Raw genomic sequence first — 25985 nt, 5'->3', positions numbered from 1 at the left:
GTAGGTCTAGATGTGTAAGTCAGATCCTTTATAAGTTTATTTAATACTGTGATGTTAATAAAAGTATTAATGTCGTAGTGGACAACATTTCGTACATAGAGTGCTGGTGTTTTGCGATTCCTCATCCCATATGCTAGGACAAATTGGTACAAATACTACGTCTTCCCTAGTGCTATTAGAGCATGGAATGGGTTGCATGAGCTAGCCAGGAAAACCAGTGAATTGGCAGAATTTAAGTCATTGGTTAATATGCATGACTAAATGCATGATGTGTAGGACGTAATCATCTTCTTTTTTTGAAGTAACGTCTGTATTATATAAGATAAGATAAGATCTAGATCTAACTGCATAGTCCAAGATATATTTCTGTTACGAGAATGTAATCGTTACTGTATGGTTTTCCGTTATACAGTAAGTCAATAGACTAAACTAATAGGCATGTGTGACGTCACATAGAAACCTGGTGAAAGTCTGACCGTTTTGGATGCGCAGGAAAATTACGTCAGAAAAATATCAATAACTAAGTTATTATTGCAAAAAAAGAATAATATATTCATATCTGTAAATCAAAACACATTATATCAAAAATTGTCAAAACCATCGGAGTTTCCTTTTAATGTGACAACTAATAGCGTATACAAGACTAAGCAACCATCCTTAATGTTGTGCGTTCGTATAGGTCTAGATGTGTAAGTCAGATCCTTTATTTAATACTGGGATGTTAATAAAAGTATTTATGTCGTAGTGGACAACATTTCGTATATAGAGTGCTGGTGTTTTGATATTCAAATTATCACCGAAAGCCTTGAGAATTTTACGTAACAAACAGATATGATGGTGTTCGTAGCCCTGTGAATCATTGAACCTTCTTAGACTCAAAGACAAACTTTTTTATTTTATTTATAACAAACATATTTACTTCTTTAACTTTTGAAAGACAAACTTCCAACTGAAATATGTTGTTGTTTTGTGAATAATTCCCTCAATAATCTATCCACTCGTTAAAACGGTAATGATGTTTGATTGTTAATTGTCTACGCCAAGGAAAAAGAATTTAATTAACCCTTATGTAATCCATTTGGAGCAGAAACACTAATAAATATAGATTGACGGCTTAAGGTGTTGTGCATGATTGATTGGCGGGAATTTAATTAGGTCAGCGTTGAATATTTATTTCCTTTATTTACGGAGAAAAGTTACCAGTCTAACTTCATCTTCGGTGCGATTAAGCCGAAAGGTTAAATTATGAGTTGAAGGTCTCTAGTTCAAATACTAGGATTGTTTTATTTATTGATATTTGAGAAACATTCCTGATTTATCCAAACAATTTTAGTTGCTTGTTACCCGTGTCGCTGCTTATGCAATGTTGCAAACGTCCGTGGTTCAAGTCTTCAACAGAGTTCGTCTATGTTTCAACGATATTTTATTTCAGTTCATTTAATATATGGTGCATATCATGTTTATTTATTGAAATTATCTTATCTTATATATGACATTTGTTACTTAAAAAAAAAGAAGATAATTACGTCCTACGCATTTCATGTGTCAATCTAGTCGTGCGTGTTAATCAATGACTTCAACTCTGCTAAGACATTGGTTTTCCTGGCTGATTCAGGCTACGCATTCCACTCTCTAATGGCACAAGGGAAGAAGGAGCACTTGTACGAATTTGTAAGGGAAGTAAAAGCTTTGATCCTTGACACCAGTTACCTGAGCATGATAAGCATTCTCAACACACAGGTGTCAAAGTGCTTTCGACACCTCAGTGAAGAAACAGTTATAGGTAGATAAGATAAGCAATGAAGATGGTGTACATTCGACAATAGCGGTAGCTCTGCAAGGTCAGCGGTAGCATATTTGAAAGGGGTCCTCTTAGCAAAATTAGAATGGAGTCATTTTCCACAAGGAACAGCAGTATTTTTTTTTAAAAAGTCTATAAAAATAAATCACAATTCAGTTAATTGTAACCGTCTGATTTAATTGCTAATACAATACAAGAGACTGAAATAATGGACTTCATTCACCAATCGTAAAAAAACAACATTTAGCCATGTAATAATATTGATAAAACACTGAAAAAAAAACGTATTACGTGACAGCCTTTATGGATTACTTAATTTGTACAGAAGAGATGGAGAATCACGTGGCTAAATGTTGTTTATTTACGATTGGTGAATGAGGTCCGTTGTGGTTTTGATGTAGGGCTTCTGTGTCACATGATGGTGGTGTCTACTTAATTTCTGTTCGTTTATGTTGATAGTGAGAATCGGGAAACATTCTTGGTCAACATTTGATAGTTTTAATTAACTAATTAACGGAAAAACTTGGGCAAAGCCATGTGATGACGGGAGGGGGCAGAAGGAATTGGGAGTTGTTTAGAACCAACCTTTTTTTTACAATTCCTCTTATCAAAATTATCAGCTTGCAAATTTCGCATAGGCAAAAATCTGGAACCTGGTCACGCATCTCAAAATTTGACAGTTTGGAAAAAACTTTCTTGCTCATTGGCCACGATAAAAACTTTCAATAAACAGTTTTGATTTGTTCAAAATAATATGTTCTTAAAATTTAATTGGTTTGGAGATCTATATATTAAACAAATCAGTGGAAAGTCTCGCTTATGTTCAGTAAAGAGTTAACTAAACAAACAGACGTACAGGACTATTTAGCGCATCGTCCTTTGTAGAATTCAGTCTAGACTACTGTCTTTTTTATTTTTCACCAAACTATAATTTTATATACTCTGAGTAGATTTGTACAAGGGCGTTACCATGATTTTTTTTTTGGTGTGAGGGTAGGGGAGATAAAAGTTGGTTAAAAACTGTTCTTTTTTTAAATCATTCATGACTTATGGATAGCAAAGAAATTGATCTTATAAAAATTCATCAGCTTCATAAAAGAGGAATTTTTTTTTTTTCTACAATATATTACTTTTTTTTAATGTAGAGAAACTATTGTAAGGAACATCTTAATTACCGATGGTAACATTTTTCCTTTTCTATATGATGCTAGATTAGATAAAATCCCTTCTCCAGCCTTTGTGTACCCGCCATCACGTGGTTTAGCATAGATTTGGTCACAGGTACAGAAACACCCCCATTGCCACAGATACAACAAGATCTAATAGTTGGGGATTTGTTTCACCTGCTCTTAAACACGTAAATGAATGTAGGGCTATCTCGGGAAATCATTGACTAACGCGGTGTTTCCCAAACTGTGTTCAGTGGAACTCTGGTGTTTAGCGAGGCCTGAAGAGGCGTTCCACAAACTGCTAAAATAATTAACCAGTAAGCTACCCGTGAATTAACCTCTCTTAAAAAATAAGCAAAGTGTTACGCTAAATACTCAGGATGCGCGAAATGTTCCTTTAAGAAAAAAGTTTGGGAACCACTGGAAAGGAAATACAAAAAGAAGGGGCATGATATCAGGATCATATCAGATCTATCGTAACAGATGGCTCTAAATTTGGGATCAAAACAAACAGTTTTCGGTTTATGAGGGGAAGAGGGAGGGGGAAGAGTTTCCTCCACGTGGTGTCTTGTCATTGTTTAGCATCAGTCACGTGACGTCACTGCCTAGCCTCATGTGACGTCAAACTTTATTTTAATAAATTGTTTCGGTTTCTCTATTTTATAATATTCTGTGTCTGTGTCTGCGTGACTGCAATGGTGGGAGAAACGACAAGCTAATATTATATATAGGTTACAGCTTCCCTTCCGTAGACAGGCACGACATGGCCTAAATTGTGCCGATGTGCCTAAAATCAAAATCAAATCAAACCCTTCCGTATAAGGGACGCGAGGATTGTTCCTCTTTATTAGGATAAAGGTGACTGAAGAGATTGTAATAACTACTAGGGAATTTCCCCCTAATGTATTTTAGACAAAGTCTTTGCTCTAGTGTTAATATCTAGGTTCCAAAAAAAACTGGCTTATTGGGTCGAAAAGATTGTGATCTGAGTTCACTCTGTATTGAAGACTACTGTGTCTCTGTACTTGAGATTGTGGTCTGTCTTCACTTTGTATTAGAGATTACTGCGTCTCTGTACTTGAGATTGAGGTCTGTCAATCTGTATTGGCGATTATTGTGCCTCTGTACTTAAGACTAAGGTCTGTCTTCACTTTGCACCTGATATTGCGGATTATTGTGCCTCTGTACTTAAGACTGAGGTCTGTCTTCACTTTGCACATGATACTGCGCATTATATTTTATTGAACCTTTGAGACTGTACATGCCTAGAAAAAATGAAACTTTTTTTTTGTTCTAATGCAATTTATAGTCTCTGAGTTACAAAGCAACATCATTTATGCAAAGGTCAGGGGTTAATGTCCAGACACTGTCACTGTAGTGCTTAAGAGCAAACAACTCTTAGACACTATCTCACTCGAATACGTCAATGACATTGTAAGCTAATGTATTTTTAATTTCCTTTAATCTTCCAGTATGGCGATCATTCGAAAAAAAAAATAATCTAATGACTGAAACATCATAGAAGCGAGTATAACTACCGAGAGAAAACAAAAAAAAAACACAAATTTAATTTGGGAAGCAGAATACGAATATAAGAAATGTAACAAAACAGATGAACTTTCAGAAAAGATTTCAGGGAAAAAGAAAGGTCGCAACCTCTAGCACTTGAAAAACAATCATATGTCTTGATGACCGTTGTCTGTAAGAGCTACAAATGTGTGATTGAATTTATAAAATTCTTCCTCTATGGTTCATTAATTTTTGCGTTCGGCTTAATTGGATAAAAGGTTCATTAACAGCTTTTATTAGCATCGTATAGTTCCCAATATGTCACACGTTTGGTACAGATCCTTGTTTAGTTTCCAATCTGTCAAAGGTTTAGTACATATCTTTGTTTAGTTTTCCATCTGTCAAAGGTTTAGTACATATCTTTGTTTAGTTTTCCATCTGTCAAAGGTTTAGTACATATCTTTGTTTAGTTTTCCATATGTCAAAGGTTAAGTACAGATCTTTGTTTAGTTTTCCATCTGTCAAAGGTTTAGTACATATCTTTGTTTAGAAAGAGAGGTGGTCGAGCGATAGAGAGCTTGGCTTCCGAACCGGGGTCTCGGGTTCGAATCCTGGTGAAGATTGGGATTTTTTATTTCGGGATGTTTGGATACCTCTCTAATGGGGATTGGTAAAGGCGGTTGATCGTTGTGCTGGCCACATGACACCCTAGTTATCCACAGAAACAGATGACCTTAACATCATCAACCCTAAAGATCACAAGGTCTGAAAGGGGAACTTATATCGCTGTTAACTGTATTCCATCCACACGCGTTCTCCGATCCATTGGATACTTAAAAAAAATTATTTATTGTAACTATCAGTACCTTTTACATTTACCTTTACCTATCCCTTAGTCTGTTGGACCTTTGGGGCACCATGCAAGATTTGTCGACCGTCTAACAATACATGAATTAAAAAAAAAATTAACCAATGATTTAATTACTTATTGGTAGTTAATTATTTAGCTTAATATCGAATAAGGGAAACAACTTCTACATTATCGATAGATATAGTTTTACAGGAGGAGTTCTTTCCCTTAGATAAACTTTTTTTCTAACTTTTTTTTCTTTGCTTGTTCCGAAGTATGCTTATGTTTGTAGACCATGTTTCTAATGTTTTCTTCCCTTCACTACTTTTGTTAATTTTTGTTTATAATTAATATATGTACAGGATAAATGATTTAAAACGGTGTTACATTTAATGAATGTATGCTAGAACGAACTGCAGCTTACTATCTTCCATTGAGATCTGTACATGTTGAAATCTAGCTTGAGCCCTAAGATGGACCAGACATATACATTTGAGGCCGAACGCTAATCTGTTTATTACATTTTGACTTTAGCTCTGTTTGGAATGTTCTCCTTGAAGTAGTAATAAATCAACTACAACTCACAGATCCCTTAGTCTGTTGGACCATTGGGGCACCACACAGGATCTGTTGACCGTCTTTCTCCCTTCTTCTATATCTTGGATGGAATTCATTTGATTTACACGCCCGTCCATTCTTTTATATCATCTTCCTATCACTTTCTCTGTCTGCCTATTCTTCTTTTTCCTGGAACTGTTCCCTTAAGGAAGGTCCTTGGGAGCCCTGAGGACCGTGTGATAAGCCATAGAGATTAAGTTTGCGTTTTTTTGTTGGACAGTTGTTAAAAGGTCATTGTAGATATGTCTACTTTGTATTACTAATGCTGTCAATCTCTTCATTTATGATTCAGTCTTTGTAACTGATACCTAGTATTGTTCTGTAGTATCTCAATTTCATTGCCAAGATCCATGTTATGAAAATGTACTTACTATTCAGTATATGAAATTAAAAAAAAATTAATAAAACGAAAGCAGTATGTGTTGCAGCCCAACCCTTAAACTCTTCCCCCCCCCCTAAATGTGTAATCTGTCTGTCTGACAGTCAGGTTCAAATTTTAAAAGCGCTAATTAACGCTAATTAAAATCCGATCACAACATAGTTCGTGGGCTGCCATAAACAGGTGCTTGGCAATCAGAAAGCAAACCTTTTTTTAAATTAATTAAAATATAACTTTTTTTTTTTTTACTACTAGATATTTTCATCTTTGAAAGACAACGATACATAGCTAGCTTTTTGGCGTTTCCGATGTACCGAATAGGCCCTAAGGCAGCGGTTCTCAACCTTTTAGGCTTTTTACAATCCCCCACTCTGCCGCGACCCCCCCCCCCCCCCCCAAAGCAATAGAAGAATAGACCAAAAAAAAAATCCATTTTTTCGATGTTCTTAGGCGACCCCTGGCAAATCGTCAATCGACCCCCAAAGGGGTCGCGACCCATAGGTTGAGAACCCCTGCCCTATAGGAATTGTTGCAAATCTATGTACATTGTATTTTAAAAGATGCACATTATTTTTTTTTTCTTTTACGTCTCCACCGTAAAATCACACTCACACGCTTTCACTTGTAGTTGAATCGTATTTATGCAAAGTGTATATTAACTCACTCTGTTTGTCTGTTTGTTTGTCTGTCTGTCTGGGGGTAATCTTGAACACCTAATTTCCCACACTTCCAATTTTCGGATCAATCTGAAACTTTGCACAATTATTCATTGTCGATGACTACACATGTATCAATCTTATTCATTGTACCATCAGAGGTGTCGCATCTGGCAGAGAAAATCAGTAGTACCGTTGCAAGGATGAGCAATTGGATGGTTGAAAATAAGCTCAAGATGAACGAAGATAAGACAGAAATAATTAAGATTGGCACTCGGAACAACGTCTCGAAAGTTGAAAGCACAGATTCTCTTTTTATTACGTACTGCCAGCTTCCTTATGTCCATGTAGTGCGGAATCTTGGAGTTTTCTTCGACTCAACACTATCTTTCGACCCACACATAAGTCAGCTCTGCAAGGGTCTTTATCTGCAGCAGATGCAGCTGCGTAGATTAGGCCAGATCCGACCATATTTAACAACGGAGTCAACAAAAACGCTAGCTGTGGCATTCATACTCTCCCGCCTTGACTACTGTAACGCCGTGCTAGCAGGTATACCTGATGACAAAATAGCCAAACTGCAACGTATACAGAACAACGCCGCACGAATAGTACTTAGAAAAACAAGACAAGATTCTGCTACTACGCTCTTGCGCATGCTCCATTGGCTTCCCGTGAAAGCGAGAATCGATTACAAGGTCGCCACACTTTGTTATCAGTGTATATATAACAATGAGATGCCCCTGTACCTTAGAGAACTGATTACTCCATATGTCCCCCAGAGAGCACTGCGCCCAATGGACTCAACGCTTTAGTGGTGCAACGTTTCTCCCTCAAAAGCTACGGTCTGCGGGCTTTTTCAATGTACGGACCAAAGGTTTGGAACTCACTCCCCATTGATCTCAGACAGACAACATGCTATACCACTTTTAAGAAGAACATTTAGACCTACTTGTTTAAAACTTTTTTAGATTAGTTTTTGATTTATATTGTCGTGTTTGTCTTTGTAATGGAATTACTGCGCCTTGAGCCTACATTTTGTTTGTTAACAGCGCTTTATAAATAATAATTATTATTATTATTATTATTATTATTGTTGATGACAACGTATGTCAATAAAGAAAAACCCAATTAGTGAATTAATTAGTGTTAATTTAAAACTTTGTTCTATATAGAAAAAGAAGATACATCTTGTAGCATTGAGAGACATTGAAAAAATTGTGCGGTTCCTTTTATTCCATAACCATTGTTTTTATTAAAAGTATTTTAAACTCTTTTTTTTTATTTTATTGGCTACCTTGTTCTTTCAATATCGAGTATATATATATTTTCTCTAAATCTTTTCTTTATATTTTGTTAGTCTTTTCCTTCGGTTTCGTTATATTCCCTCTACATTTCTTTATATCCATTTCTCTTTTTTGCCTATGTTACTGTATCTTATTGCTTCAAGAATGTAAACTGGATCTTACAAATAAAAAAAAAGCTAATCAATTAGGAGATTAAAAATTCAGTTAGAAAATGCCACACTATGATGCTGTGCAGATATTTTTTCCTCTATCATTCTAGTTCATCTTCTATATAAATTCTGCAAAGTCATAGGCATGTAAAAAGTATATTTCGGCTTTAATTAATCTGCAGATTTATAGATCTATTACATTTCATTTTCTGTCACTCCAAATTAGCCTCTTGGACATCGCGATGTCATCACGCTATGACCTGCACGCTCGACGCCAGTAGGTAGCCACATCCATGCCCCCTCCACCCCCCACTTACCATTTTGTTTCAGAATATTGACTTTCCTAATGGGATAATATTGACTGCGCCAATCTCCGTGGCAGGAGAGCTCCGATCACTGGCCTACTAGATCCTCTACCCGTCCCGAGCTTGGAGATCATTAGCAAGGGAGACAAGTTCTGCCAGCAGTGTTTATCTTAACATCGAAGGATGTATCGCATACCCTCGGATAAAATATTTATGGCTATCTATTTCTCAGATATGTTAAAATCACAATTCACGTGAACAGGACCGGCCTTAGGCATAGGCAAACTAGGCAGCTGCCTAGGGTCTCCAATAGGTGTGGGCATCACACAGGACTAATTTAGTGAAGAAATCTCGAACCTTGTGCAATATGTTATTGTTGGAGTACACTTGGTAAGAGGGGCGTGGAGGTTGAGGGGTTAGGCGCTCGGCTTCCGAACCTGGGGTCCGGGCTTCGAATCTCGGTGAAGACTAAGATTATTTTATTTCAAGATTTTTAGGGCGATCTGAGTCCACTCTAATGGGTACCTGACTCTAGTTGGGGAAAGTAAATGCGGTTGGTCGTTGTGCTGGCTACACGACAACCTGCTCGTTAACTGTTGGCAAAAAAAAAAATAATAATAACAGATGACCCTAACATCATCTGCCCTATAGACCGCATGGTCTGAAAAAAAAATCACAACTAACACTGGGTTTCAAATAAATTGTGTTATTTTATTTTTTCGCTGTTTATTTTTTCCCACACTTTAGCGGCCCCCGAAAGAGGAATAGATGCTATTAGTTTTGTGTGGTCTGTTCTATTTCATTCGGGGGCCACAAATTTTTGGGACACCAAATTGACTTCGTCAAGCGCCTCCTGTGATCTAAGGCCCTCCTTGATGAGAGAAAGAGGATGTATAAAGAACTGATGTAAGATGGGCCTGTTTCTTATTGATTTCTAAAATCCAGAAATAAGTTTATTAGAAACACAAGTAGGAACTCAAAATCTCAGTACTAATCACCACTGCTCGGAATGTCAAGATGGTTTTCACCAACAAAAACCAAAAGGCAGGCGCCTCAAAGGCAGACCACGAGTACGGTGACTTGATGACCTAGAGGCAGATCTACAACAGCTTAGAGCCCGGGCATGGAGACGTAAAGGCCAGGATAGTTCAGAATGGAAAAATGTTGTACAGCAGGCCAGGGCCCACCTTGGGCTGTAGCGCCACTGGGATGGATGGATGTCATTATGACGATGTCATTTCGAGCCTTTCCCATAGAGTGCCTTAAACTATTAAGTGAATATTTTGGTCGATTCGAAGGCCAGGGACCACCTTGGGCCGTAGCGCCACTGGGATGGATGGATGTCATTACGACGATATCAGCTCGAGCCTTTCTCATAGTGTGCCTTAAACTATTAAGTGAATATCTTGGTCGATTCGAAAGTTTAATCAAGTTTTCTTATTTTCTAACTCTGTTCTGTATTATTAGGCCAGCATAAATACTATCCATTTTTACAATTCCTCTATTCAAGTCACTCCTTCATTGAGGGTGGACGAAATCTGATCTCAAAAATGGCTCTAACGATTTTCCTAGAAATTTAATAGTTGATGTATAAATACTGAGAATTTTTTTTTTACTTTGACCGTTATAAATTTTCAAAATAAAAATAAATAAATGTAAATTTGGCTAGAGACTAAATCTAGGTCCCGATCCTACATCGGTTCTGAGAAAACTATCGCGTTCGAGAATGAAAAATGCAAGGTATCATTGTTTCAAAAGTTTAGTAAATTAATGTTAAGGAACATCTAGATCTAAGTCTAGATCTAAATGCTTATCATTGGAATATTTAAAGGTGTACAACATCTATACATTCGCTTAACCAAGATTCTTTTTTGGGTAAAGAAAATTTTTTAAAAATCTAACATTCATTAAAAAACATTTGCTCAATAAGTAACATATATAGCGTAATGTCTTTTTAAAAAAACCCTATTTTTTATGCTTTTCTTGTTTTTTGTTTCAATGGTCAGTGTTTGTTATGAATTAATTAATGGATTAAATCAATTTGTTTTCGGAAGAAGTTTAACAATAATAGTAAAAAAATATAAAAAAAAAATGTTTCTTCTATACTCTTAAACTTAATGTCTTTAAACCGAAAAACCTCAAGACTCCCCTAGCTTCAACAAAGAATAGCGATAGTCTTGTAACAACCGATGACGACCAATGGAAATGTATTAGAAAGCTAAGATTTCATTATGATATTAAGTGAATAATTGTTCTTTTTTTTATTTCACAAAAGACACAGTTTGATCTGATTGGTTGATATAGTTTTTTTTTATCTTGAATTCATTAAATTGTTTGAAAGTTTTTTGTTTATTTTTAAATACGATTCATTAATTACTTTAGATTAATTAAATGATTAGAATGAACTTGAAAGAAAGGAGAAATGTTCTAAGTCAATTGATAAGAAGATAAATAGTCTTAATGAGAAAGAGAGAGAAAGAGAGAGTAAGAGAATAAATGAGAGAGAGAGAGAAAAAGAGAGAGAGAGAGTGAGAAAGACAAAGAGATAGAAAGGATAGAAGTTGTGTATTTGCGAAAGAAAAAAAGATTCTGTGGTACTTGACGAATTTTGTTTTCTCTTCCACAGGAGTATAGTTATCTAACAGCCCAGAGAATTGATTGATATCAATATTCAATAGCTGTTCTAATTCCAGGTAATTTATTGGTAAGACATGTCACTGTTACTCTAACAATATTTACAACTTTATTTTATCCTGTGCCGTCTATTGTGTTCTGTTGCCATTAGTCACGTGTGATGTCTTCTGCTTTCATGCCAACATTCTTGGCCCTCAAGACATTTGCGGGCCCAGCTTGCTAACAGAAGGCTTGGTAGACTGATTGACACTTCTACTAGTTCTATGTGTCAGACCTAGAAGTGTTCTCGATAGTTTCTCGGTGTCTGCTTCTAGAGTAAGCTCGGACACACCTGGGTCATGATACTCCAGTTTGAAATGTTACTCAAACTTTGTCTCACAACTAATTCTCGTAGTTGCACAGAGCTTCTTCTTTCTTCTTCTTTTTCTTTGTTCTCATTTGACATGTCGGAGGATCAGACCAGCAATCCGAGATCTGCGATGAACCGAGCAGTATAATTGCTGCAGTTCTTTGACTTTTATGCATGACTGAACGCGTGTCGCGTAGGACGTAATCATCTTCTTTTTTTTTTTGAAGTAACGTCTGTATCATATAAGATACTTTGAAGTCTTATTTCTGAACATTTTTTTAATCCGAAATTTTTTTTTTGTGAATGAAGAATTGTATTTATTTATTTTTGTTTAAGGATCAATTTTAGAATTTCCACTTCTTTCCAAAAACTTTTCTAGGGGAGGAACATGGTAACAGGTATTTTCTGCCCAAACAATAGTCTTGAGCTTAAGTCCCAGTAAAAATGATCATTTCAGCTGGTACTTACAGTCTGTCTGCACAAGAGCTCACAGCTCAGCAGAAATAAAGCTGGCTAGAAGAAGAAGAAGAAGTACTTACAGTCTCACTCTTTACTCCATCCTTTACACCTGTAAGCGTTAGATTTGATTGCATTGATAGCTTTAGAAAGATATGTCATATGGCATTTGTAGTTAACATGACATGACACGTCTGAGAAATTCCCCAGAAATTTAGTGACGTAGAAACAACAAAAGAAATAAGGTTCCCCCCTTTTGACTTTTTGCGATCTACTGGGAAGAGGATATTAAGGCTCTCTGTTTCTTTGGCCAATGGTTAACAAGGGTGTTATAAGCCCAGCACAACGACATACCGCCTTTACTTTCCCCAGTATGTCAGGAACCCATTAGAGTTGGTTGGACTCAAGCGCTGCCTTAGAATCCCGAAATTCAAAATCACAGTCTTCATTGAGAATCGAACCCATGACCCCAGCTTCGGAAACCAAGCGCTTAACCATTCAGCCACCGCGCCCCTATTTAGTTTACGTTGGTAAGAAAAAGAAAAACTCTTTAGACACTAGGAACAGAGTTTGATTCTCCAATGTGCTGTTTTGATTAAACGTTTATACTCGCAGTCACGTGATAAAACATGTCAATGCTCGCCAATGACAAGATACCTACGCATTCATTCGCTTAACGGCCCACTCTTGTAGCAGAACTAAAAATAGCTTCTATAACCCGACATGACCCAAAAATAGAGTATCGCTTTACAATAACCAGATTCAAGATATTATTTTAGAATTATTCTTATATCAAGAAGTATACAAAAATGTAATAGAGAAAATTCTGATCAAGCTTTTAATTGTTTCGTATCTCAAAACTATCTATATAAATTTATTTCATTTAATTATATTATCCTTCTTCATACCAGAAATAGTTCGAGAGATTATTTGTTAAGAGATTAAGTTTAATATTTTTTATTCTACCATACGGAATAGTACATACATGATAATTCAATACTACTAAATGATTCCTCGACTCAGCTTTTTATTATTATAGCTTTAATATAGCGCTACTTTCATGCTTATAGCATGCTCAGAGCGCTTTGGTCCAATCTCATTTGTGGACCAGTGGGAGGGGGTATCTAGGAGTTAGGCGCTCAGTAAACGCAACTCTGCCCGAGTCGGGTGTCGAACCTCGAGCCCCCTTCTAGGTAGCCAAGACAAGCCAAGTTCAAGCGCACTTAGCCTCTCGACCACGCTTCCCAACGGCTTATAGCTTGACTATAATGCTTCTAGATTTACGTGTAGTATTGTGAAGACACATGTATACGTCACTATATCAACCTTTTTTTTTAATATTATGCAAGCAAAAGTCAGATCTCAAAAAAGCACCACCACAAAGGCATTAACATTAATACATTCATTGGAGAAAATAAATATGGCTGGTCAACATGCTGACCATATGACCATATGACACTCACATTATCCACTGGACGAAAAAAAAGATAGACAGACTACCGCATGCGTCAAATACCAAACATTGTCAAATTAAAAAAACAACAACACACAATCAACCTTTCCCCGAATCTCCATTGACAGCCATGTCTAATAACTGTATATATTTTTACAATATGTTGAACGCATACATGCCAGACATATACATAATAAAGGCTACGATGGAAAACAAGGCATTTAAACCCCCCCATCCCCATTTCGTCTATATCAATATGTGTGCCGGGCAATTAAAGGCGCAATTATCGCTAGCATCGACTGACGCTAAAAGGCCTTTGATTGGTGTTACAAAACGGGAGGATAAACGAATGTTGAAAGAGTAAAATGGGGAGACAATGAAACGAAAGGCCTGAGTAAATATAGGCTGTGGATGACATTGAGTCTTTAACTGCCAGGGTTGTTTCCCCTCCTGGTTACCTTGTTGTGGCATTTAGCCGTGTTTGTTCCCACTTAGACTCAGGAGTGAGGTTTAGATTTTTTTTTTAAACATCACCGGAAACTGGGAAAAGTGTGCAGTGATTGTGTCAGCATTCCCTCCCTTTAAAATGCTCCGATAATTCGAACAACTAAAAAAGCCAGGTTGTGATGACCTGCAGTGGAGACCTTATCTGTAACCAACACTGTACAAGTCCCAGCTCTTATTCCGTGTTTGGTATCATATGTAAATGTTGATGTCGTATCTAAATGTTGATGTCATATGTAAATGTTGATGTCATATATAAATGTCAATGTCGTATGTAAATGCTGATGTCGCATTTAAGTGTTGCTATCATATGTAAATTCTGATGTCATATGTAAATGTTGATGTCATATGTGAATGTGGACATTTGTGTTAGTGTCACTACTATTAGAGGACATTTGATTGTGCTTGTTAGTGTAATTAAAGATGCCTTGTTTCACAAGCACAGCACAACAAATATTAATAGTAATCAATGAAGTCTCTGATCAGCAGATAGAACCTAGAAGTACAATACAACTAGCAAATCCAGACATAAAGAAATACACATTGAGCCTCCAAATGAACTTCTATCCAATAATATACTCTGAGTACACAACTGGTAACACTCATGGAACCAACGACATTAGACATCCTTACACTTTAAGAACATGGCTACTACTGACTAACCATGTGATGGACACCCCACAATTCAGATGTGGATTCTTGTCTCTCAGTTGAAACACAAAAATATAGAGTTTACTTCGTGCTTCCCGACTAATACATGTCACAATATCAAGCAGTAGTGTGACAGTCAGCATCAGGAATGTTAGGTGTACAACTAATACATGTCACAATATCAAACAGTCAGCATCAGGAATGTTAAGTGTACAACTAATACATGTCACAATATCAAACAGTGAGGTGACAGTCAGCACCAGGAATGTTAAGTGTACAACTAATACATGTCACAATATCAAACTGTGGTGTGACAGTCAGCATCAGGAATGTTAGTGTACAACTAATACATGTCACAATATCAAGCAGTGGTGTGACAGTCAGCATCAGGAATGTTAGGTGTACAACTAATACATGTCACAATATCAAACAGTCAGCATCAGGAATGTTAAGTGTACAACTAATACATGTCACAATATCAAACAGTGAGGTGACAGTCATCACCAGGAATGTTAAGTGTACAACTAATACATGTCACAATATCAAGCAGTGGTGTGACAGTTAGCATCAGGAATGTTAAGTGTACAACTAATACATGTCACAATATCAAACAGTCAGCATCAGGAATGTTAAGTGTACAACTAATACATGTCACAATATCAAACAGTGAGGTGACAGTCAGCACCAGGAATGTTAAGTGTACAACTAATACATGTCACAATATCAAACAGTGAGGTGACAGTCAGCATCAGGAATGTTAAGTGTACAACTAATACATGTCACAATATCAAACAGTGATGTGACAGTCAGCACCAGGAATGTTAAGTGTACAACTAATACATGTCACAATATCAAACAGTGGTGTGACAGTTAGCACCAGGAATGTTAAGTGTACAACTAATACATGTCACAATATCAAACAGTGGTGTGACAGTTAGCACCAGGAATGTTAGTGTACAACTAATACATGTCACAATATCAAACAGTGAGGTGACAGTCAGCATCAGGAATGTTAGTGTACAACTAATACATGTCACAATATCAAACAGTGAGGTGACAGTCAGCACCAGGAATGTTAAGTGTACAACTAATACATGTCACAATATCAAACAGTGGTGTGACAGTTAGCACCAGGAATGTTTAGTGTACAACTAATACATGTCACAATATCAAACAGTGGTGTGACAGTTAGCACCAGGAATGTTAAGTGTACAACTAATACATGTCACAATATCAAACAGTGGTGTGACAGTTAGCACCAGGAATGTTAGTGTACAACTAATACATGTCACAATATCAAACAGTGAGGTGACAGTCAGCATCAGGAATGTTAGTGTACAACTAATACATGTCACAATATCAAACAGTGAGGTGACAGTCAGCATCAGGAATGTTAGTGTACAACTAATAGATGTCACAATATCAAACAGTGAGGTGACAGTCAGCATCAGGAATGTTAGTGTACAACTAATAGATGTCACAATATCAAACAGTGAGGTGACAGTCAGCATCAGGAATGTTAGTGTACAACTAATACATGTCACAATATCAAACAGTGGTGTGACAGTCAGCATCAGGAATGTTAAGTTCACATTATCATATCAGATCGAGAAATAAATAAATGCAACATAAATGTTGTTGATGTTTTTCAAGTTACTGGTGTTCCTTCACATTTGAAGATCATTACCAACTAACCCCAAACTTCAAGCAGAACGACGTGTGGTGACGGTGGGTGGGGCTCGAACCGGGGACCTTCGAGACTATTGATTGAAACAATTCAAATATCTAAAGCAAATTTGAATATTAAAGTCAAATTCTAATTTATAATGCAAAGTATCACATTTTTTAACTTTTTAATATATAAATAAAATTGAAAATTAAGCACATATTGTTATATTAAGCAAATTCTAATGTATATAAATCTAATTCTAACATATACATGAAATTGTAAGTTATCAATGTGATGCTTACCATAAGTGATAATTTGATCACTGCGGATGTTATGTTACAGTCCAACTATTAAACAGGGACGCGAGGGATAGCTTAATAAAAAAAAAAAAGTTTTAGTTCCGCTATATAGGTTTTGTCTTAATTAAAAAAAACAAACACGCTGTCCTGCCGGGTATTTCTGCTAGTATATTGTTAGGCTTGCCATAAAAGGCTTGCTAGACAAGCACAGTGTAGTCGAGTTCCTAATGAACTACTGACGATGTAGGAAAAAGGCCGCGTTGCACTAATGTGTCTTTTCTTTGAAGTCGAAGATTAATGAGTTCAGGAAACTTATTTCACGAGCCTATGTAGACCCAGCTGCGATCTACATACTTTGCCACATCCAGTGCAGTCATCACTGTTGTCCGCCGGTGGTTCCCTTTTTCGCCGTCTACGTCTTTCCTCTCCAGTGTATTTTCTTTTGGTATTTAACTAATATACACTATCTTTTCAACAATATTAACCGATATTCACCGATATTCACCAATATTCACCTATATTCACCAATATACATCAATATTGACCAATATTCACCGATATTCACCTATATTCACCAATATTCACCAATATACACCAATATTCACCGATATTCACCAATATTCACCAATATTCACCTATATTCACCAATATACACCAATATTCACCAATATTCACCAATATACACCAATATTTGTTAATATTTACCAATATTCACCGATATTCACCAATATTCACCAATACATAATAGCAAATCGAACAAATGTATGACACAAAGGATTCATGACTGTATGATTGACAATACTTAATCCCACATCAGAGGAGGAAACCTTGTACGCCTCTGTCGCTATACAAAATGTCTAAACCCAACACGCCTTCATTGAAGGAAACCCTATACGTCAAAAAAAAAATAACTTCGTCATCACACAATTTCCGCTCCCTATTTTATATCTTTGTAAATTACGTCACATAGTTACCTAAGTGTCATCAATTTCAGCGCCTAATTATATAGTCTAACTTACCACACTACTGAATAATGAGAAATCGGCTTATTATTTGCGTTAGGTTTGGGGGCTACTGGCCAAGTGTCGCCCTAATGCTTGCCAAGAGTACATGTGATGAATAATCTCTTCTTTCAATAGTCCTACACATTTATAATCAATATCGATATACCATTTGACAACATTGGTGAATATATTTTTTTTTGGTTAGAGCAGCGGTTCTCAACCTTTTTTAACATGGCGACCCCCTTTTTGCAATTCCTCACTTATTTGCTAACCCCAACATTAGATTATTTTCGTTTATAAGTATGATGTTACAAAATTATAATTGAGGGCCGAATGTAACTATCTGATTTGCATTGCCATAGATAGCAGATACGGTTGGAAGTATGTGTTATGGATTTCTAAACAACGTTTACATATTAAAATTCAAATGTATGAATGCCTTAATCAACCTTATTTAAAACGTACATTGTTTAGTTCATATATTACGGATATTTCACGTTAGATTTTTCGGCAATGAAGTTTTAAAATAATGTTAAAGTCTGCACTAGTTGCTTCTTTAGCATATTAAGCACAATGAATAACACTTGCCTTTCAGTCAGCAGACGATAGTCTAGATTGATAACGATACGTTATGCATTAATCTGCATTGATTTAAACTTATACAAATATATCTGTTGGACAATCAAAATGTTCGAAATCAGTTCTGATTCAGTTGTCTGCAACATCTATCCTCGAATAACAATATATCTAGTAAATTTCAATGGGAAAAACTTAAAATATGTCACAAGATTTACATGTTGGAATGGACGAAAAAAAAAGTCCGTATTTTCGATGGACATAAGCGACCCCTGACTATTTGTCAATCGACCCCCAAGGAGGTCGCGACCCACAGGTTGTGAACCCCTGGGTTAGAGTAAACAAATTCATTTTACATGAAATTAAGTTTTAATGTGCTAAATAAAATAAAATGGTACTGTTTTTTTTTTTTTTTTGTTGTTTTTTTTTACATTTGACGATATCCGAAATCAAGCCAATCTAACGAATCTCTTATTTTTGTCCCGAAAATCTAAATACATTTAATAAGCTTTGTCTCGCATGTACCGCGTTGACAAGACAAAGCCAGATCTATAAATAAATAAGAAAGAGAAGTTTCCTGGCGAGTTCGTCGACTCTGTAGGACAGATGAAATAGAATGCTCTCCCTTGCATTGGTAGAGGACGCTAAGAAAGCAATATGGTCGCTAACCGCTTTGGTCCTTACCTATGGTTTGGCTGAGATCTGTTTACGCTTGTTATTTCCAATATTGTTATTAAGTAGTTCCCCCTTTCAGACCGTGCGATCTATAGGTCAGATGATGTAGAGGTCATCTGTTTCTGTTTCCCACGGTTAACGAGGGTATCTCGTGGCCAGCACAACGAACAGCCACCTTTACTTTTGCCCAACTAACGTCAGGTACCCATTAGAGCTGGGTGGACTCCAGAGGCAACCAAAGATCTCAAAATTAATAATTCCCAGTCTTCACCAGGATTCGAACCCGGGACACCGGTTCGGAAGCCAAGCGCTTTACCGTTCAGCAACCACGCCACCATCTTTCTAAAAGACGCATTAAAAAAAAGTCAATGAACTCCAGCAGGAGAACTGGAACCTAGGTCGCACCAAGCTCCCTCCTTCTATTTGTTTTTTTACTGTTAAAACAACTGTCCGAAATTATTTTTATTGATTTTGGTCTTCTAACGCAAGGGAGGCTACAGAAATGTAATGCAATATCCTGGCTTAAAAATTAAGCCCCCTGTATTAAAAAAAAAAGAAACAAATATTTCCTTAGCTGCTTGCTAAGAATTCTTTCAACTTGAAGCAATACCGTGTCCTTCAGTACTTGTGGCTACTTGAGTTTTCTGAGAAAGTAAATTCAATAAAGAAGATGAAATTATCCAACGCTGTACAATTATGTTGATTTCCAGTGAGGTCATGTCCTCTAGGGGACTAACATGTCTTTAAGGTGTAGCTTTCTTTCTGCAGAAGAATATTGCTGTCCCACAGTTGGTCATCGATTGCGTAGCTTATACAACTACAATCTTTCTACAGAGGTCTCAATAGCTTTCTTGTTCGCCATTCTTTTGAAAGCGTTGAACAAAGCCTGCTTCCAAAGTGTTCAGTCATCTGGATCGCGATGCATTGTTGTAGTTTTTTTGGTAGTATGTCCCTACATAAGATTGATGTGCAACATATCAGAGCTTTCTTGCATTATAACATAAAGATTATCGATACTTGCATTAGTACATAAAGATTGTCGATACTGGCATTAGTACACAAAGAGTATCGATACTTGCATTAGCACATAAAGATTATCGATACTTGCATTAGTACATAAAGATTATCGATACTTGCATTAGTACATACAGATTAACGATACTTGCATTAGTACATAAAGACTATCGATACTTGCATTAGTACATTAGCATTATCGATATTAGTATAAGTACATAAAGATTATCGATACTTGCATTAGTACATAAATATAATCGATACTTGCATTAGTACATAAAGAGTATCGATCCTTTCATTAGTACATTAGCATTATCAATATTTGCATAAGTACATAAAGATTATCGATACTTGCATTAGTACATAAAGATTATCAATGCTTGCATTAGAACATAAAGATAAACGATACTTGCATTAGTACATAAAGATTATCGATACTTACATTAGTACATAAAGATTATCGATACTTGCATTAATACATTAGCATTATCGATATTTGCATAAGTACATTAAGATTAGTACATTAAGATTATAGATGCTTGCTTACATTATACTCAATGCATATCATAGCTAGCTTTTATCCCTGTATTATATGGAAGCTTGGCTTTATTTCTACCTATCCCAGCAGCATATTATAATGTTATGGAATGTGTGTGTGTGTGTGTGTTTCTATGATGATTGTGGGAAGAAGTTAGCTATGCACTGTGAAAGATGCAATGTAAGCGGCAATGTCGTCAGCGGTCTTAGGTAGATGAGACGTCTCCAGATGTCATGAGTGAAAACACGTGCTTTTGTAGTGAGTTAGGTTTTGTTCAAAATAGAATTTTGAATGACTTCTTAAGAGTACTACATTTATTTCATTCTATGTCAAGTTGAATTGCTATATGTTGTAATACAAGTTCTATTTGGTTTGGTTCTTAAAAGAAATGATTCAAGCTATTTCAAGATTTACATGCTAAGATGTAATACGCCCATAGCGGTTTATTTGTCTACCAGCAGTTTGATACTACAAATCAACAACCGTCCAAAAACACATAGTTAGTTTTAATCCCTATATGATATAAAAAGCTTACTTTTATTGCTACTTTTCCCCGCAGTGTATATCAAAACATGCTCTTCTCTATCCCTGTAACGTTCTCAAATGTTTCCTTCTGATGCGTCTAAGCTTGTCTTGTTAACTCTTTCTCTCCGTAATTATTTACTACATTCTGGTGGAATCAACGATGGTATCGTCAGTTAGAAGAGAAAGAGTTAATAAGTAAAATCTGTATACGTACATTATTCTTTTTAAGTATTCGATCCCGGACGTAGGGATGTTCAAAGTGTGTGACAGGGCTTCGAAATCGATACCAGGGGGCTAAGTGATGTTTTCAAAAAACTCCGAATAGGCGTCTTGGGGTCCACGACGTGGCCCTTCTCGAGAGCTCAAAGCGCTCTTCAAGCGGCTGCAAGTGTGTGACCCGTACGGAGTCCCCTAGATTCGCAAATATGTATTAATTTTGAAATGTTTACAGGGCCCTAACATTGGACAGTCAAAGCTTAACTACATGCGTCTAATAGGCTTTTTTAGAAACGCAGCTTTTGTATCACTACTGCGTACAGCTTTTTTGGTGAAATCTAAAAAAATTGTTTATAGAAAGTCAATAAATAAATATCAGGACATCCAATGTTTTGATTGGGGAGATGCTTGCTGTTATAGTATTTTTGTATTAGTAGCTTCTTAGACGCACGCATTCTCTAAATATACAAATTGTGTTTTCTTTGATTACATGTCAAAGTTAAAAGAAATATATCATTAGTGAAGGAAAAGAATATCTGTAATTTGTCTGCACAAGAAAAAAATATATCGATCTTTGAAATGAAACAAGCATCTGAATGAACTGAGTCAGGCTTCAGATTGAGTTACTCGGAAATCGACACTCCCTAGAAAAAAAAACATTCATATGAAACAAGATTTTTTTTTTTTACAGTAAAAACTAAGCTGTGCATATGTAAGTAGAAGATTAAGTCTAGTGTAATTGTATCTGCTTCTAAATAATTAAAATCTCATCAACCATATTGTAATAAAGTTTGCATCTATCTTTGCTCTAACCTTTACAAATAGTAAAACCATGCATAATGTTTTAGAAGACAAACATGTATTTCTGTTTTAATTAAAACATTACATATTATATATGGCGAATAGACATTTAGGCTGAGTGGCAAACGAGTTGAAACAAGTATGCCTGGGAATAGATGCTTTTTTTTTCCCTTTAGTACCAAGATAGCTAGAAGTGCTTCTTTTGTATTCCAATTGTCGACCTGACAATGTTTGCTCCCACTGGTAATGTCGTTTACACTTCTGCTCGCTCAAGAATGGCCTGTTTTTGCAACTTAGATATCTACTACTTAGATATCTACTACTTAGATATCTACTACTTAGATATCTACTACCTGTACTCTAAACTAATTATAATGGTGCCACCCAAAGAAAAGCTATTTAACTGTAGCATTTCGGTCCATTATTTAATGTTACAATGCTCAATCAATACATGTGCTGCTACTTCAACAGCAGTTTCAATAAAAATTATGTGGTGCTTGGTGGCTGAGTGGTAAAATGCTTTGCTTCCAAACCGAGGGTATCGAATTCGATTCTCGGCAAAGACTGGAAGTTTTAATTTCGGGATTTTTAAGGCACTCATGAGTCCTCTAAACTTGAATGGGTACCTGACAGTAGATGGAGAAAAGCAAATGGGGTTGGTCGTTGTGTTGGCCACATAACAACCTCGTTAACCGTTGGCCACAGAAACATGCGCTTTACATCATCTGCCCCATATATCGCAAGATCTGAAAGTAGGAACTTTTACTTTTTTTTGTATAACGTACTGCCGCTAAATGATTTATCGAACCACTTTAGATTTGATGATGTGTAGTCAAAGTGTTAAGTTAGGTGAAAAATGTTTTCTACACGTGTTTGACTGACCACACCAGCAGAAAAATCTAGACGAGTTCAACTGAGCCCAAACTCTACAGCTTCATTATGCAATGTCAGCTGACGTTTTGTGGGGCCAAAATTAGGATAGAAAGCATGGATTCAAGGACCGGATTTGGTCCTCGGGCCGTAGCTTAGGCGTCACTGAATTACACTTATCAACTGGCGTCTTTGACCATAACTTTCAGTTCATAGAGTTCTGCTATGTTTGAGATTTCGTCCATGTTTCGCAAATATTGTTCTCTAACTATAGGAGGCCATATGCGGCTGCTTAACTTGCCTATACCTAAGGCCGGCCCTGAGTCACAGTAGCAAAGAAACACACTTAAGAATAGCTCATTGATCAAATGTTTTTATTAGATAGGCCTGACCTATAGATCCATCGAGATAAGGAAGCCAGAAAAAAACCTAGACAAAAGAGATATCTCTTTACAATCAATGCTTACAGTGGTCAGACCTCTTCTTCAAATGACCACGGGGTAAAAAAGAGGCCAGTGTTCGCTGACCATTACATAAGTGAAATACTAATAATAATTACCGCTATTTTTGACACAGGTTTAAGAAAGCAAATGTAACGGAAATATATCTTATAAAATACAGACGTTACTTCAAAACAAAAAAATGATTACGTCCTACGCATCATTCATCTACTCATGCATGTTAACCAATGACTTTAATTCTGCCAAGTCACTGGTTTTCCTGGCTGTCTCAGGCAACCCATTCCACGCTCTAATAGCACCAGTGAAGAAGAAGCATTTGTACACACTTGTCCTAGCATAAGGAACGATGAATGTGCCTTTAATATACGCACTTTCAATCTCTGTGGTCTCTAAACATTTCCAATGCGTATTGATTGTATTCAAAATGATATGGAAACATTTATTTCAGGACCAGCACATTTGTTGAAATATCAAAGACATGAAAGCTAAAAAAAAAAAAAAGAATTTTTAGCTCTTTTTTTGTTTAAAATATGTCCGTCTAATAAGCAAACAATGTTAAAACAAAAGCTCTGAAAGTAAGGGGACTTAATCAAGCTCACCAGAAAAATCTTTAAAAGAAACGAAGTGTTGCGCAAACATCGATTTCCTCCCCTTGTTCAGCGTGTGGCTCTTTCCATCCGCCAAATCCAGCTTTGTCCATCTATTTCTGGTCGCCATTCAAATTGCCCTTTTAGAAGTATTTAAGCTCACTAAATAAGAAGGTGGTCCAACTGACCATGAACGAATTGAAACAATTACAGGTGAGGGCCGCCTTTGCTTTTTTTTTTTTAAATATAAAAATCACTTCTTCCATACTTGAGGCTAATCTATAGATAGTATACAGTATAGTAACAAAGTAAAGTGGTCATCATCGAACTACAATCGACGAACTATATAAATATAGTAACAATAATTTAAAACACCCACTACCAGAAAACATAGCAAACTATTTTAAAACAATGCGATCGATAGTATAAATATTGACTCATTAAACTTCATAAAATAGTACGAATGATTGCTTTTCCTATGGTTTCTGTAAAAATATTTTTGTTTTGAGAGTGGCGTGTTTTTACTCAGGCCCCATGTTCCGCGGGGGTCTATGAGATGTCCACGGGGGTCTATGAGATGTCCACGGGGGTTTATGAGATGTCGACGGGGGTTTATGAGATGTCCACGGGTGTCTATGAGATGTCCACGGGGGTCTATGAGATGTCCACGGGTGTCTATGAGATGTCCACGGGGGTCTATGAGATGTCCACGGGGGTCCGTGAAGGAAAGATGATAAATAATGAATGCTTAGATTTCTTACAAAGCTTATATCAACGAAACCCTGTCTGCCTGGTACAAGTAGTGATAACGTTATTTCTCCCACACCCATTCACGGATCAGGTTAAGGCTTAAACAATCATTTCTTGTACCTCACAAAACATGAAACAATAATAAAAAAATTAAACAATTAGTTAATTACTTATTGGTTAATAATTATTTTGTATGGTGTTGAAGTGTTGAAAAGAGGAAATAAATGCTACCTATTGAGAGATGAGGCTGGGTATGTGGAGTTACTTCCTTCAATACGTTTTGTACACGTTTCATCTCCTCCTATTTCTCATCCTCGGATCAATATGAGATTTTATTGCATAATTCACAGTCGATGGAAATACATAAATCAATATAAAAAAATACAAATTAATTAATCAATTAGTGGTAATTAAATAAATGTTTATATATAGAAAAAGGGAGCTTATTCCTGCAGTATTGAGATATGTGGCAGTGATTATGCGGTTTTTCCCCCTATTATAAGCTTTGTTTTTAAACAAGATTTTAAAAAAATATATTACGTGTTAGTCATTACAGTAGACACCTTCTTTTTAACCCGAAAATACTGCTTAATGCTTAATAGTGCTTGGTGGTATAAACGACGCACATACGTCCATGGTACTCTCCCAAACTTTGTTCTGCGCAACCCTAGTGTTTTGCGGAACCCTAGCGTTAGGCGACGTCTGAATATGTGTACCGCGAAGGACTAAAATAATGAACTAGTAGGCGACCACATGAATGTATGTCTCTTATCCTGATGTGATATAACAAATCAGTAATGGGCATCATCAGCTACTTTTTTAAAAAAAGGTTCTGTCCTGCAAAAAAAAATAAATAAATTCTTCCTTCAAAGGCAAACAGATTCCAGGTTGAATCTCCGGGCCAAACAAACATGAAGATCTAGTCTCCCCAATGTTAGCTTAAAGTATGGGCTTGACTTCCTGCTTCTGAGAACGAAGAAAAACAAGGGAGATAATATGTCAACATTACAAGGAAATGAAAATACAAAATGAGAGTTTTGTTTTCTTTGTGTATTTTTTTTTTTTAATTATATTTTTTAAAGCAAGCTTTGCAAATATTACATTTTAATTAGTCTTTTAATGATACAGTAACCATGAACTGAAGAGGCCGAAACCTCACCGTAAGTCTTTAAGATTTATTTAAATGCTCTTTAGACTTTTGATAAACTGT

The 25985-nt window shown here is 36.3% G+C and overlaps 1 protein-coding gene across 9 annotated transcripts in view; it reads left to right on the top strand.

Moving 5' to 3' along the window:
- Positions 1-25985, top strand: part of LOC106069198 (cephalotocin receptor 1-like) — a 97876-nt gene that overhangs the window by 36559 nt on the left and 35332 nt on the right. For 6 of the 9 annotated variants that reach the window (XM_056014058.1, XM_056014062.1, XM_056014057.1 and 3 more), the window contains one exon: positions 11370-11436. The gene's annotated coding sequence lies outside the window, so the exon portion shown is untranslated. Of the gene's footprint in view, positions 1-11369; positions 11448-25985 lie in introns of all 9 variants that reach the window. The other 3 variants (XM_056014059.1, XM_056014060.1, XM_056014053.1) reach the window with 1 other exon arrangement.

The sequence above is a fragment of the Biomphalaria glabrata genome, chromosome 16 (assembly GCF_947242115.1).
Source record: "Biomphalaria glabrata chromosome 16, xgBioGlab47.1, whole genome shotgun sequence".
Taxonomy (NCBI): Eukaryota; Metazoa; Mollusca; class Gastropoda; family Planorbidae; genus Biomphalaria; species Biomphalaria glabrata.
Note: the sequence above shows the minus strand (reverse complement) of the source record. Positions and strands in the feature narration are given on the sequence as shown.